The sequence below is a fragment of the Miniopterus natalensis genome, chromosome 2 (assembly GCF_054644295.1).
Source record: "Miniopterus natalensis isolate mMinNat1 chromosome 2, mMinNat1.hap1, whole genome shotgun sequence".
Taxonomy (NCBI): domain Eukaryota; kingdom Metazoa; phylum Chordata; class Mammalia; order Chiroptera; family Miniopteridae; genus Miniopterus; species Miniopterus natalensis.
In genome coordinates, this window is record NC_142082.1 from 59,904,612 (window position 1) to 59,922,441 (window position 17,830).

A 17,830-nucleotide genomic window follows, 5' to 3' on the forward strand; every position below is an offset into this window, starting at 1 on the left:
TGTCTACCAGGTGGAAAAATATGAAATTGAATCCCTGACTCAGATCATATTTTGCTCCAGATAAGTTAAAGAGTAAATGTCAAAATACAAAACTTTAAATTTGTCAGTAAAAATAAAAGTTTCTAAATAAATTTTGGATATGGTGCAGAAAAATGCTTATTGAATAACATACCAAAAAAGCTTCTTATTGAAATACAATTCTATAAAAAGCATAAGAATTTGACTCTACCAAAATTAAGAAAATTTGTTTATTAAAAGACAAGTTAAAAAGGTGAAAGGCATCCTACTCTGATAGAATATATGTATAATTGTTTTCTATTTAAAAAATATAAATAACACCCACAGTTAATGAGAAATACACAGACATACATACAAATAGAAAAGAAGTGAACAAAAGACACGAACAGGTATTTTACATAAGGCCAATAAAAGAACCAAGATGACTAAGTTTATCTTGATTAGTGAAATACACATCAACAACCCTATCACATTCTGTCTTATTTTTATTACATTAACAAAAATTAATAGTGTCAGTACCAAGTAATAGAGACTACGGGAATCTATAGGATCTCTTATACATTCTTAGTTGGAGAATTAACAGACTTACAATTGAAACAGTTTGCATTATTTTTCTCAAGTTGATTATTGCCATATCTTGTGACACAGAAAATTAATTTCTACATACAGAAGGACTCTCTTGCACTTGTAGATCAAAGACAGTTTCATAAATATTATATCACTAATGTTCACAATTATTAAATCTTGGAAACAACTCAAGTGCCCATCAATGGACCCAACTTTCAAAGAATGAATTGTGATGGTATACTCAGAAAACGCATATTACAAAACAGAGGTGAATCCAAGTCTATGGATAAATCTTAACAATGCAATACAGGTGAAAAATTAAGTTTCAAAAGTTGTATATGCCCAATACCCCTTTAAAAAAAATAAAACTAAACTAAAAATACACTTTTTTAAATATATGTAGCTGAACATTTAAAATAACAGGGAAAGGGTGTGATCATAAGAAGAGCAAGAAACCATTTGGTTAGATGTAATTTATATTTAAGGTATCAGATGTTATTTTTTGATAATGTTTAAGGTTCTTTATTACACAATTAAAATGCATAAGTTCATAATTAAATATGGAGAAACCAGCCATATATAAACTATTGAAAATGTTTCATGCATTAAAGATTATGATTAACCAATTCTGAACAATGAAATACATTGAAAATTAATAACTGTGGAGGACTAGCTGTCTCATCTCATGACCTTATAACATTTTAAAAATTATTTTTTATTTCACAGCATTATTATTATTCATGTCATTACATATAAAAAAATGGGCATGCCTAATTTTATATGAGCTTTAAAACTATTTCTCTGTCTCTTTTCTCTCTTTTGATGGTTTTATAGTATAATTCTATGTTGATATTACACACTTGAACATAAAATGAAAGAACTAAAGAAATACCTAGTTAGCTATCTTTGTCCCCAAAAGCTTCCTTGCAGGACAGTACATGCAAATGTGCCATTAACTGTGACAGACTTCTCTTCCTTTGTATTGTGGATACAAAATGCTTGCAAAGGGCTGAAGGAATTATTTTCTGGCTTATGTGTGATAAATTATTCTGTAAGTTTATAACTCATATTTATAAGAGCTGATGTACCACATGAAAAAAAACACAACAGGCTGTTTTTTAAAGCAATTTTAAGTTGACGGCAAAATCGAGCAAAAAATACACAGTTCCCACATACCTGCTGCCCCTGGAAGCACACAGCTTCCCTCACTATCAACAGCCCCCACCAGACTGGTACATTTGTTTCAACCAATGGATGAACCTACATTGACGCATCATTATTACCCAAAGTGCATAGTTTACATTAGAGATCTCTCTTGGTATTGTATATTATATGAGTTTTGACAAATGTATAATAACATGTATTCATCATTTGTTGCCGGGTTGAGGGGATCAATGAAGGGGGAAAAGGGGGCCACCTGTAATACTTTCAACAGTAAAGATAAATTTAAAACAATAAAAAGTCTTTTGGGTTCTACCATGTTGGTTATACTCTTCTCTTATAATATGTACAGAATTATTGCATTGTTTTAATTTCTATTTATATTTGTCTTCCCTTCTACTATATTGATAAATACAGGAAACGGCCTCACATTTTTTCATAGTCCCAGATCTATCAGGATGCCTTAAAGGTAGTGGAAACTTTATTAATGCTTATTGAATAAATGAATCTTGAATACATAATTCATATCATGCCTATCCTTTTTTATCCACTTTGTCAGAGTTCCCTGATGATTCCTGGTTTGAAAAAAAGAAAAAAGAAAAAGCCAGGCCAGGACAAAGTTGTCATAAACAATGTCTTATTTTTGATATCAAAACAGAAATTATTTTTCTCATAACAAAGCAATAAGAACACTAGTACTAGAAGACTGTTTCTCAAAAGAAAAATAATTTCATAGTTGAATGTGAAGATTATTGAGAACAACTTGTTCCAACAACTGTAAGATGGTGAAGTGAAGGGAGATAAAAGAAGGTAACACACATATATGCACGGAAGACTTTCCAATACTTTGTCATGAGAGCCAGCTTTGAGAAAATTGCAGTCAGAGAAGGCAGGCTTGTTGCAATCAGGAACCACAGAGTTTTTAGAGCGGAGGATTTGGGCCTAAGGTGAGCCCAAGAAGCAGAGTCACAAACAGTGACAAGCTCTGTAAATAGCAGCTGCAAATCAAAGAGCAATTCTCTATGTGTGCACAGTGTGGAAGGGACTGGAGATTACAGATCGGTCTTTTCCGCTTCACCCACACACACAAATAGCAATCACTGACAGTAACATCATCTTTGAGCAGGAAGGGCACAGGGACATTTGACTTATTTATTTATTTTTATCCTTTGTACTCACTGAGGCAGCTTTATCATGAAGAATCCAATTTAATAAATCGAATACAAAGAAGTCGAAATAAAATTATTCATGTCATAAGGATGAATTTCTGTAGCTGACATTAACTAATAAAGACATTTTAATCTGATCTTTTTCAAAGTGGTAACTGCTCCCAGCATATAAGGCCCACAGCATATTATAATTATATAGCTATATTTTTGAACCAGTAGGATGCAGAATCAAAATCATCCTCTCTGGGGAATGCCTGTGACATGTAACCTATGTTATGCATCACCTTCCCTGGGAGTCTGAGGAAAACTAATTTCGTTCTGGAAGGATAGACTGACTCTGGTGAAATTCTCATTCAGAGTGCTTCTAAAGAGAAGATAATGAAACTATATGGTATCCAAGCACTTTCAGTGTCTGAAAAATAAGTCATTAGATGTTTTTAATAAGTTGGTATGTTCCATTCTTTTCAGAAATACTAGGGTGGGGGATGGGGAAGAAAGTGAAGGATTCATTTCAGGAAAGTGATTACTTAGAATTGGATTTATTTTTACTTAAATTCAGTGCAAAATTTCCCATTTGTGGAGCAGCTAAGAAGGAGAAAGACACACAACTTACTTCAAATTCACTTTTGGCTTCCATCTCTGTGCAAGTGAATTCATTCAATATTTTCTTTTAGTAACAGAACATGTAACAAGAAAAAATCATTTAGTCATGATCAGGCATTTATCAGGAACTTATGTACTCTTCACTTTGTTAGTCATTAAATTCAAAGAGACATGAATAAACTAATGTACCCAGGCCTTGTAGACGTCCCAGCCAAATATGGGTAAGACAGATGTGTTAACAAATCAGTACAATTTATTAAAGAATTCTGAATGCAGAAAAATCCTGTTTTCTGGGGCCACAGTGGAAGCATCGAATCTTTTGTGTGGGTTGGAATGATATAGGGATAGAATAAATAAAGTTTCATAGAAGGGGCGATATTAGATCCTCTTCTAAAGATGAATAGGAATTTTCATGGCTGACAAGGAGAAGAGGAAGGGCAGGAACCCCTCAGGCTTTAGGAAATATAACTCAGAGCCAAAAAGGGACATCACTCAGGCTGGATTTGTGTCTTTCCTGGAGGCTAAAGTTTAGATGGCAAGAATGAACTTTGCAAGCAAATGTATTCTTGAACCACATGAAACTTTTAAAAATAATATATTTCTCCCTCAAGGTTGTGAAAACATGGCCATCTTTGCTCTTTGAATGTAGAGGCATCATGAATATTGGAAAGCTCGGCAGCTTTGAGGTCTGATGCACTTGATTTGAGATACTACCCTGACCACTTATGAGCTAAGTTACTTTCAACATACACCTCAACTTTCAGCCAGAATTTCCTCAGGTGTAAAGCTATAATGAAAGTTCTACTTTGCAAAATTTGGTAAGGAGTAAAGGAAGTGTTTGTTCCTGACCTGAGAACATAGAACACAGGTAAATAGATACACTAGTGTGTGGTCCCTTGCTTTCCCTATCTGCTTTTGCTAATACACCTTCTTATTGTAGTTATATACTTTTGCTTTAAATATTTAAGGTAAGTTAAAACATGGTTTCCATTTTTGTTAGCAAAAGTAATACTTACCAGTTGCCAGTAATTTATATTTTTGTCTTCATACATGATATCAACTTCCCCGGAAGCACAAGTAAATGGGAAAAAATGCAGTGGAACATATAGGAAAGTAAAGTTGGAGCTGTGACTTTGAAAGTCAGAGGCAAGGTCAATTTCTCAATCCTTTCTATCTCATTCTAGCTTTGTCAGCTTTAGCAACCACATTGAATCTTTTCTCAACACAGTTATTTTTAAGTACTCTTGCAAGGAATTTATGAGCAAAATCAGGAAATGTGGTAAATTGCCCCATGTTTGTTCAGTTTTACTTAAATAGCTAATTATTAGTTTAAAGAGTAAGCAATAAAGAATTTTGTGAAATAATTATGTCAATCATCCTAGAATATGTGCACATACCCAGTTAATATTTTCATAGCTCTGAAAACTTAAAATAAATGTTACTAAGGTGAGAGGAAATGTCTTTAAAATGAACCTTACTGACTAGCCTTTGGAGAAAACTTGTGGCATTCAAACAATCTGCCCTCTGAAATATGATTATTTTTATTAGGATTTGGGAATGTCAATCATTTTACTTCTCATTTTACTTAAAGAAATAACAGCACCGGCCAGGGTGGGCTCAGCACTTGAGCATCAACCTAGGATCCAGGATATCATGGTTCAATTCCCAGGCAGGGCACATGCCCGGGTTGCAGGCTCATTCCCCAGTTGGGAGCATGCAGGAGGCAGCCGATCAATGACGACTCTCTCATAATTGATGCTTCTTTCTCTCTCTCTCCCTCTCCCTCTCTCTCTCTGAAATCAATAAAGATATATTTTTTAAAAAAGAAAAGAAATGAGAACTGTAATTTTGCAGCAGTAGCAATAATTGAATATTTATTTTGTGCTTATATTATCACATTTAACAGTTACAATAATGTTATGCCTGGCCGGGCGTGGCTCAGCGGTTGAGTGTCGACCTAGGATCCAGGCGATCAGGGTTCGATTCCCAGTCAGGGCACATGCCCGTGTTGTGGGCTGCAGCCAATCAATGACTCTCTCATCATTGATGTTTCTATCTCCCTCTCTCCCTCTCCTTTCCTCTCTCTGAAATCAATAAAGATATATTTTTAAAAATTTAAAAAATAATAATAATATTATGAGGCAGCTGTCATCATCTACATTTTGCAGATAAGTTGTTTTTTCTTTTGTTAAAAAATTTAGTAGTCAATTACAATTTACATACAATATTGTATTAGTGTCAAGTGTATAACATAGTGATTAGATTTTTAACCCCAATAAGTCAGTCTAGTATCCATCTGACACCATGACACCATACATAGTTATTACAATATTATCGACTATATTTCATATGCTGTACTTTATATCCATGTGAGTTTTTATATCTGGCAATTTAGACATCTTAATCCCTTCCCTCTTATTCACCCATGCCCCCAACCTCTCTTCCATTTGGCAAACATTTCTGATATCACACAGGCAATAAGTGATAGAGCCAGTATTAGAACATAGGTTAGTCTCATGCCAGCCCAGAGAATGTCCTCAATGCTGCATCACCTTTTATTCTTCCTGAATTGTTATTAAACTGAAATAAAATAATGTTCCTAAACTCTTCCTCTCTAGTTCTCAATATTCTACAATATTTCTAAAGTTCTCTGAAATTCCATAATGCTCTTCTACCTTAGTGGCTCTATTTTCATTTTAACTCCAAGTTTCCACATTAAGTTTCTGGACCTTCTCCTGGTCATAGATTCCTCTATTATTGTATTATCATGGGCTCCAATGGTTGCCCAGACAAGTGGAGGATGTGACCTTATTTAGTCAATGGTGCACACCAACACTGGCCTTGTGTCATCATGTTCTTTCATGAGATTCAATTCTTTCACTAGATCTTTGCTTTGGTATGTTTCTTTTTCTCTGAAGAGCAGACACAGATTCATTAGAAGACTATTCCAGGTAACTAAAGAAACTCCATACCATTTTATTACCAAAAACATTCTATCTTAGGAGTCATTAATCCTAGATTAAATTCATTCACACTGATTCTTATTCAGTAGAGTAAATTTCCTCTCTGTGTAGTCTCCTCACTGCCTGGGCATTTTTTGTTTGTTTGGTTGGTTGGTTTTTGCATTCCCCTAATGACTAATGATGTTGAGCATCTTTTTTTAAACTCATTTTTTATATTTAGATTACAGTTGACATACAATATTACATTAGTTTCAAGTGTAAACCCCAGTGATTAGACATTAGAAAGCTTACTAAGTGATCATCCCAAAAAGTCTCATACCCATCTGGCACCATACATAGTTATTAGAATATTATTGAATATATAAAGAAGGTGTTTTAAATTTGGGCCCTGTAGGCTGACCTTAGGTTATAATATGTCCTTTTATCGTGTATTTATTGTGTCTGAGAACCATAAGAGATTTAACACCCATCTCACATATTTTTAAATATTTTTATATTCTGTGATTAAGAGTCTTCCTATGAAAATTATACATTCTCTCCTCACGACTTCTTGCAGAAAGATTGGTTTTTGGATCATCTTATCCACCAAAGATGAGATGTAAAACATTTTAGTTTCACAGAACTAATAGTTACCTTAAAGTTACTTTAATCTAATTATATTTTTTAAAAAACTGATACCAAGACCATTCAAGAGAGTAGTTCAAAATGATACAGGTAATTAGTATGAAAAAATTGGCAGCTACCTCTAGTCTTCTTCTTGAACTTAGAGAATGATGGCTTCCTAAGAAGTGTCATACATTGTTGGACATTTGAGGTCCATACTCAACATTAGAGTCTTTTAACTAACTCAATATCCACCGAAATCATTATGTATTTAATCTTTAAAAGTTGATTGAATAACAAAATTCACCAAAGCATGCTTTACATACTACCATTCAGAAAGAACAGTTTTAATCTAAGTCCTGTGATTACACTATAAGGACAGTAAAATAGTTTTACGTGGAGATAAAATGAATAGTGTAAATGGATCAATGCAAGTAGAGAAGACAAAATTAATGGTGGATTGATGCTTGAAACAAGTTGCTTTGTACCTTTTATGTTTTATTATTAGGGAGTTTTAAGTTAGAAAAGAGCTGTTCAGCAAAAGCTTTATTCATCAAGGTCAGGCTGCTTATAGTTCCCCATACCAACCTTTTCAGCTGTTTCTAGTTGTAGTGTTGCAGACATTTGTTTCCTGGCAGTTGTAATGTCTTATACCCATTCTCTATTATGATTTGCATTTTAAAAACCACTACTTGCAGTTCAACATTAACTCCCTACACATGGTGAGAAGGGTATTATGAATAAAATGGAACAATATGGCCTCTGAAATATATATATATTTATACTTACTAATATATTAAGGGCAGAAAAAATAAAAGAAATTGAATTATGCTTTTTAACAATTAAACCACAAATATCATTAAAATTTCTATAAATCATGTAATATAGACAATAATTACTTGGAATAAAAGAGATACTAACTGTGCAAAGTTGCTTATTTTATTTAATTTTTTTAGTGTGGGAAAAAATGTAACATACATAAATTATTAAAGATTTTAAAACAATCTTTAAGCTCCATTTTGAGTGGATGATTTTAGTAGACCTAGCAATAATTTTTATTTGCCTCTGTTGACCTGTAAAACTTACCTGCCTCTGAAAGCCAAAGGTACTTTTTTAGCTTAGCTGGGTGTTTCTGATGGTAGTAAATTTAATATGACTGATTTTCTGCTCCAGTTTCTTTATGTATTTGTTCTATGAGCAGAAAATATAGAAAACTAACTTAAAGGTGATTCTATTTTGGAACTGTCTTTTAAGTCACATATTGAATTTTATTTAATTTTAAGTAGTGCTCTCAAACTGTATCATTCATAAGTCTCAGTAATTTGATAAGCCAACATCTATTAACTAAATCGAGTTTATTTTCAGACAATGTCATTTCAAATCTCATACATAAATGCAATTCTCAAAAAAATTTATCACAGGAAAGCAATTTACTCTTATTTGATCTGATTTATTTCATGTAGCTCTTTTTGTTTGTTTGTTTGGAAAAGCAATTAAAATGAAAGTGTGTAAGTGTGTGTTCATGCATTCTATCTAGATCTGTGTTGCACATAACTTGGCATGAAGGCATAAATGCAACTTTATATAATAAGCATAATTGAAAATTAGTAAATGCAATATTGTTTATCTTGAAGATAATATACTTGATAAGTTTTTAATGTATAAACCTGTGAGGATTATGTAAGTACTAGACTATTGACTGATAAATTTTACTATTGATTCATTTTTTCTCAAATATGATAATATAAATTGAGCTCAATTCAAATTAAGATATATTAATTCAACATTTACTATTTTGAAAAACACTCTTCAAACACACACAAAGTCTTTAAACATGTAATGCCACAAAGACACTAATTTCAATAATGTTATGCAGTCAATACCTATTTAGAGCCTTTTATGTGTCAGGGTCTATGTTGAGTATTGGGAATATTATGAAGAGCAAGGATAATATGATCCCTGTTCTTATAGAATTTACAATCTAGGGCGTTTCCTTCCTTCAAAAAGCTGCCATTTTGATAGGGAAAGGTACAGAAAAATGAATTTGGCAGACTAGAAAATATCAGATAAATATTTAGTTATGAAATAAGTTACTTATTACCCATTAACACCATATTTTAACTTTTGAATCCTAGTAAATACAGGACGTGGCAGACTTCACGTCACATATCAGCTAACAAATTGCATTTGTTATGATGAAAATTTTTTTTTTTTTTTTTTTTTTTTACTTTCAACTTGGCCAATAGCACACAAATGTAATAAATTATTGACTACTTATTTGGAGAGATGTATTTGAATTTTTTAATATATGTCAAATGAAATGTTATCAGTCATTCACCCAAAGAGCAATTAGGAATATTAGAGTTTTAAGCTTAGATTAAGATTTAAACCACTGACCTCTTTTTCTTCTAAGACTTCAGAAAGTTAGAGTCTTATTAATAAAATATTATATTTTTGAGTATTCGTATTATACACAGTATATCCTATACATTATCTAATCACATATGTATATTTATATAGTCTATATTATGATACACATAGTAGAACAATTGAAGGTCATAAAGTATTTTATTATACAAATATTATTGAAAATTTATTTAATAATTTAATTTAAATTTACTATAAGTCCATAAACCAATAATTTTCAACCACTTATCATATTTTTTAAATGCAAATTTATGACCCAACTCCCCCAAATTTTTGTCTAGTAGGTTTTGAGGCCTTCTCTTAATTTGGTTTCTAACTCTTAGGTAATATATGCATAGACTATGGTTTGAGGAGCATAAAATTAGATTTAAAAGACTCTACTAGATTATAATCTATTTGGGAGCTTTGTTGCTTGGCATTTTTCTTTCCTAAACTATGTGTTTTATCAATTAACACTTCAGCTACATAAGTATTCACATCAAGATTATGTATGTAGCGTCAAGGTCAAACCTATGATATCATAGAGTAATGAAAGGTGTTTTGTGATTTAAAAAAAAAAAAGGCTTAACCAAAGACATTATATGATGGTTTTGTTACCAGAAAATCAAATTATGTGAGTTGAATTCTTATGATAACTTTAGAAAAATAATTTTCTAAGATTTGAATGTGAGAATGAATGGTTTTTATTGGTGTGGAGTTCCGTTTCTCGGGTTGCAAAGTCCCATGCCCGTTAACCCATTCTTGGAAAAGGGGCAGCTACAGGTCCAGCAGCGCCAAAAGAAGGGCCAGTGTCCAGAGCTTCTGTTCCATGTTGCAGCCGGGTCTGGCAGAGCATCATGCTAGTTAAAGTCCATTAGTCCATTGCGTGGAGCCCACATGACTGTGGATCATGTGGGCATATGTAGGGCAATGCTCCTCCTGTGCAAACAGCGAGCAAGCCAACAGAGACAAGAACCAAGAGAGAGAACTCCCTTTGTCTAGGAGTTTAAATATTCAGGTTTCGAATCCTTGCAGTGGCCATGCCTATTCCGACCACCGACTCACTTCCAGGTGTGACTGACGGACAGGTAAGCACCTTCCCAGGTCGCTCAGACCTTACTGGGCATGCATCCAAACTGCCTCTGTTTAGTAGCTTCCTCTATTGATCAGCGGGAACAGACTTGGAGACTGTTAAATTAGCAAAGCTGTATAAATGGCATATCTATATTATCTAGTCTTCCCTTTACCAGTTTTCTTTTAAATAATAACCAGATTATTGCAATGGTATTTGTTTTACTTAAACTCAAATTTGTTTTCCTGTATTATTGGGCATAGTGTTTTAAGAGAAAGTTATTCCTACATTTAGAGTTATATCTGCTTGAAAAAGTTTAAAGATATTACTCAAGGAGTTTCAAGTAATTACACAATGCAGGAATCGATCTTTGCTTGGATTTCTGAAACAAATGTCTCTTGCAAAATATAAACTTAGATGAGGAATTTTACAATCATTAATCAGAATATTCTTGTAAAGTGAGGTGAGAAACATGAAGAAACATCGCCCTTCTTGGTATTTTGCAAAGGGAACAGGAAATATTTTGCAGAATATTCTGGGAGGAAAAAAAAAAAGATTTCCATAGAACTAATGTGAAGTAGACTTAGTACTTAAAAAATTATTTTTAAAAACTAGGGCAAAAACAAAGCATATAAAACTATAGGTGTTTATTATTTTTTAGACCACCAGTTTAGAGGGCTGATTGATTTTTTTAGTGAGAAGAAAGTGAAATTTTATAACAGAAGTCATTGAATATGTTTTACAACTAGTTATAAATGAATTTGTAGAAAATACATAGGGTTCTCAATTTAAGGCAGAGTTCAGACATTATTGGCAGCCATTCTGACATAAAAATATTTTAGAAGTTTTTCAGATGTTATTTTGAATTTTGTTTTAGAGGATTCTATATTACAATTATAATCAGGATTCCAGAATCCAGGGGGAACAAATACAATTAAAAACACATTGTGTAGAACTCTGTGGAAATAGTGCTTATTTCTTTGTGTATGCTGTAATTTATAAATCACCAAGAATCCATGGTTGTTTTGACCTTTCTTATTTCAGCTGCTGAAAACAGTAGCTATGATTCCTGAAGGTAGAAGATCATTTTGGTAATACACATTTTATTGTTCTGTTTAATATGTATTTTCCTTGTAATTTAAAAAAGAGGCTAAAACAAAATACTTTAATATCACCAGGTCTTCTTCTTTATTCTCACTGACTCTTACCTAATATATTTTACAATGCATATGAAGATTTAAAAGGTAAAACTATACTGTAACACAGTGATGTTTCATTTAATAGATGTCTAAGTGTTTCCATTTTCTAATATTTCTGACAACCAATGTAGAAAGACTGTAAAACGGAACCTGGTGTTCACTCTAAAATCTATTTAATGATACATTTTTAATAAGAAACCAAGCCACCAATGTTTTTGAATGATATTAGAGTGCTTTTATTTTAAAAGTGGAATAGTTATTAGAAAAGTATGGAAAAGGAAATGGAAAAGTAGGGTATCAAATATATCAAATGCACCTGTATTATCACAGCCTGGATTTGATGCAGAGGTGCAATTTAATATTTATACCTACAGGAGAAAGCCATTCAGGCAGCTGTGGAAAATTATCCCACCCATGTTAGTGGCATGCCACGCAGGAGTGTGTCTGAGCAAGACCTGACTGCCTAGAGGCCTTGTACCCGATTACAAGTTGAGCTGTTTTCATTCCCAATAACCCTCTATTAGTTTATAATCTCCCAGTGTTGGAAAATTTTCTTGCTATAAATCCACTGAATCATTTCAACAACCTCTAGGTAAAAGCTACACATTTCATATATAAATGGTCCAGCAGACTTACCATTTATGTATGCGCTATCCAGTAATCAAACAAAATGCTATTGTTATAATATCAAAATAGTGGTTTGTGATGTTAACCATGACACACTTTCTTCACTTTTGGCAAAGAGAAAATGGAAGACTGAATACACCAGTTAAGGTGATAATAAGATTTTATTACTACTTTTAAAATATTCATGCTCCAAAAACCCTCAGATATTTTGTGGGCAGAGAAAATTTTTATAGACCAGAGAAAAGAAAGGGTGTCGATTTAACACACAAATGTCGTCTCTTCTTTCATTTAACTACTGGGATGAATTCCAGATTTATTTACTATGTTCATGATTCCTTACTTCTTTTATTTTTCTCCCTCACTGTCTCTCAACTCCTGTTGTCAATGGACAAATTCATCAGACTTGTGGATGGTCAGTGTCCAGATGTTATAATTACGTGTTGATAAATTCAAAATATTAGTCAAAACTATTTGCAGAGTTATAACTTCTCTATTACATTTTTGTTTTGGAGATGATAAAGAAAGTGACAAGTTTTGTGCTGGTTTTTATTTTCTTCTGTCCCTTCCTCCTTTTCTACAAACCTCATCATTGAGTTATACTTCCATGTTTATAAAGACAGGAATACTCAAATATTTAAAAAATTGTCCCTTCCTTGGGAAGTGGCATCATTTTATGCATGAGTAAAATGCTTGAATAAGACTATATTATAAGCTATGTGATCATTTTAGTAAACTATTAAAAATTATGTGCTAAATTTTTATACCTAAAGAATTACATTTTATTTATAAATCTTTTACCATGACTTGTCAAGCCAATTATTATTACTGACTAGGTTATGTATTTGTCTTTATTTTGTTTTGCTTTATTAAAAAATGCTGCTGTCCAGCTGACATGGCTCAGTGGTTCAGTGTCAACCTATATGATCCAGGAGATTTTTGGTCAGGGCAAATGCCCAGGCTTATGGCTCAGTTCCTTGTAGGTAGTGTGCAAGATACAGCCAATAAATGAGTCTCTCATCATTGATGTTTCTACCTCTCTCTTTCTCCCTCTCCTTTTCTTTCTCTGAAATCAATAAAGATATATTTTAAAAAACGTTGCTATAATTTTGTGTCAACAAGTTAGTCATCTTTGTAATTAATGAAAACTTACATATTATTTCAGCTTTACTAATATTCATAAACCACAAATTGAAATACATTATAACAGAACAATAATATATCAGTCATTAAATGAGCAACATTATTAGTTAAAAAATAAAATAAAACACAGAACAACCATGTACATTTTAATATTTAAGGTGAAGTTATAAGAACTGCATGTATTAATTTCAGTTTTTTTTGAAATTGTGGGAATAAAATTGCCAGAGGTTTGGAAGATATTTGCAGTATTTTACCTCTTACACTTTTAGAATAGAAAGTTCAGCAAGAATAGGAAACTTTAGTTAATGTTTAAATGTGAAATAATCTATTTTTATGTTATTAACCTACTAATATGGCTCTAGGTTTGAATCAAATCCATTATTTAATGAATGGTCAAAGAAAGTTTTTTTAGTTTTTAATCACAACTGCATGTAAGACTGTGTTGTCTCAGAGTATTTACTCCCAAAGGTAATCCTTTTCAACTAAGAAGGTCATTGGGGAATTAGGATCTGAACTCCTATTACTAAACACTTTATCTGTTTTTGCAGTCTGTTTTACTTGTTGTGATCACTGTGACTGCTCAGATAGCATGTCTCCATTTTTATGCTTTGCTCAGACATCTATGTGTCACCTTCTCCATAGGCTGTCAGTGGCTGAGCAATCAGAAATAGAGGAATAAAAATTTTCAGACCGTTCCAATACAGTATTAGTGACAGCAAAAGATTATGTTTGAATTTAGAAATATAAATTCAAAGTAAGCAACAGAAGGCAGAAGAAGCTGCATTAGCTAGTGCTTATCTAGCCTAAGATTTACACACATGGGTGGTCGAGCTGAATGTTAATATCGGACAATCCAAGATTTGGTAGAAGGACACAGGAAACGATTAAGCTGGTCCCCTTAGATAAGGAACAGAATGAGGAAAGCAAGGTAGAAGGCTTGCTGTCTCCAAGTAAGGAGATTTCCCTTCTCTAGCTAGTTTATTTCTGTCCATATTTTCATAAAATCTGAAAAAATAATTTAGTATTTCCCAAAGCATGTTGATTTCATGATTTGCATTCCATTATTGTAAAGGAAAACTGTGAACATTCCCCACACTACTTAATCTGTCATCATCAGTCCTCATTTTGAAAACTCAGAAAACTATTCAGGTCTTAATATATTTGTCACCAGAAGAAATATTTTTAAAAATAATTTAATTTAAAATAAACACAAACAAAATTCTGTTTTTTTCTTCCAATGACGGTTGGAATCTGAATTTTTAAAATTTACAACTACACCAGATAAATAAACATCATTAATTAGAACAAAAATTTATGAAGTTTTTTTTTTTTTTAATTTTTATTGCAAAAGAGCTATGTATTTGTTACATTATAAGCACCATTATTTTCTCACATGCAGGTAATTTATCAACTAACTTTGAGTATAGTCAAATATTGAGAGATTAGAAGAAAATAGAGAAGAAGAAACATGGATATAAAGGACAACACATTTCAAAGCAGAAAGGCACAGAAAAGGGAGAAATAATAAAATCACTATTTAACAAATAAGAGTCATTTTCTAATTTTCTGCATGTTACTCATGATCTATCTCTGTTCTTGACAGATTTTCAGCTTAGCTCTTGCTGAATTCTTGGTGTGCACTTAAACATGATGAATTTTGAACTATATAAAGTCCAGTAGTCTATTTAGGCTATCATTCATATTTCTTTATAACATGCCCCTAAATTTATTATGTATCATTTCTTATACAGAATTCTCCACTTGAAATTCTTTTCTACTTTTGCCAATACAAATTCTATTTGAGTTTTAAAGCTCTAATAAAAGGACTTTTCTAACACTGTTTTCCTTGATCCTTGAAATTCTCTTGGTATGTTTTCTGCCCTTCCCACCCTCAATGGAGTGGGAAGAGAGAAAGAAGCTGGACATAGCTTTTACTCCTCTGAATATTTATAGGACATTTACATCTTCTGAGGTTGAGCTGTTGGATCACTATTACTGACTTATCTCTATATTAGAATCTAGATGATTTAAGATGATGATCAGGTCTGATCAATCTTTGTATTACCCAATGACCTTACAGTGTATTTCTCATAGTAAATGTCCATTCAATGTATAATAATTGCATAATATACTTTTGAAAAATAATGTTAATATTTATTACTTAAATGTCTTCTTTTAATAAATATTAAAATACTTTCATTCTCTCAGTATTTCTTTTGAATTATGATAAATTCTCCACTTGTCTAAAGAGAATGAATGCAATTAGTTTCCCCATATATGTAGTTTCCTCCCTTTCTCACCAACTTGAGAATCATTATGGTCAGTGGTACCATGGTTATTTTGGCCAGAGTAAAAGTGGAAAATCTTTATGAAAGATCATGAAAGCTATATTTGGGATATTTGATCTAAATTTACTATTATACTTAAGAATTAATGGAATAGAGTTTTGAAATTATGATTATCAAAGGAGATCTAATATGTATGGTACTATATTTATCATAGCAATTTGTCCAAATTTTCCAGTATCAGTTAGGGAAGGTTAAGATAAAGATATGATGACCTAACTTCAAGATCATATGTAGTGACATTGAATGAAAATAATATGCCTGTAGATTATAATATAAAATATTTTATTAGATCCTAAAGATTTTTAAACTTGACTATGCGCTAAGTAGTGAGATCTGAATGAAACTCCAACCAATTCTAATAAAACTAATAATACATTTTCCACTTACAATTTCTGTTATATTTAGTAAGGTGCACTAGATTTTATTAGGATTTGTGACTATTCTCTAGTTCTGTGTTTTCATGGTGTAGTGTCTACTGTTGGTGATCTTTACTTCCTTCTTTCCAGCTAGAAGGATACTGGGGTTTGTCAGGTGTTAGAAATGATCTCTAGCAAATGAACTCATTCATTGGGTTAATGATTGATCTAGGGATGGTTATATGACCAAGTCTAGCAAAGATTATAAGTGGAAGTTTTAGCAGTAGGGAGAACTTCTGAAAAATGCTTGTTTTTTGAGCATGAAAATAAAATATTTTCAGTTATTATTCACCAACGAAAGGAAGTTAGATTCACAGTTTTAGGTCTTGACACAAAGTAGACTAGGAGGTAAATTTGCATCCATCAGATACAACTAATGGGCTAACTTTTTAAAGTTCAGGCTATCTTGAAAACTTACCACTTATCAGATATCGCTGTGTAATCTCTAGTGACAGAATGCCAGCAATGGCTGACGGTGAGCGGAACAGGTGAAGTGTCTGTCATAGCAGGTGTTTTCTATATAGTGCTAAAAATCAAGAGGTGTATTAACATGCTGCATATCCAGAAATGAGTTAATATACTTGACAGTCTGAACACACTGATTTAGAAATGCACATGTTGCAGTCTCAAAGGGGGTGAATGGTTCATATGGACTAAATACTTGCTCCTGGGTAGCAGGTACGTTTGTAAATATAAAATTATATCAGCAGCAGTGTAGAATGCTCAGTATCAGAAGATCCATTTTTTTCAAAAGGAGAGGAAGTGCTATGAAACTCTCTCGCTACTTCTTTCTCACATCTAGTTCTTGGTTTGGGGCAATTTTATGCTGCTTAATGATGTTATAAGCCATCTTGTTACCATAAGGAAGAAAATCAACAGCTCCACTGAGCCCTGGCGGGCAGGCGTGACTCAGTGGTAGAGTAGCGGCCTGGGCATGAAGAGTCTTGGGTTTGATTACCCATCAAGGGCACTTACATGGATTGAAGGTGTGTGCCCAGTTCTGGGTGCATGTGGGAAGCAACCAATTGATCACATCGATGTCTCTCTCTCTATCTCTCTCTCTCTCTCTCTCTTTCTCCCCCTAGTCCCTCCCTTCCACTCTCCCTAAAAATCTATGGAAAAAATATCTTCCAGTGAGGATTAACAAAACAAAAACAAACAAACAAAAAAGAGCTCTGCCATTATTGAGCCACTGAACTTCCAACCTATATATATTATGTTGGAATAGCAAAACTTCCATACATAAAAAATGTGTATTCTGTTATTTGTATCAAGAAACAACGTGAATAATAATTTCAATATTGGCTACATTGACATATAAATGATCAGTGCACTAAAAGGTACTTAATGCTACTTAAGGTATTTGTAAACTCCTAGCAAATAGGGTGATTAACTTTTTTTTTAGTGTACTAAATACATAAACCAGTAACATAACCATTTATCATGATGATCAAGTATTATACACTGTACATAATTGTACATGCTATGCTTTTATATAGCACAGTAGGTTTGTTTACACCAACAATAGAGTGATTAAC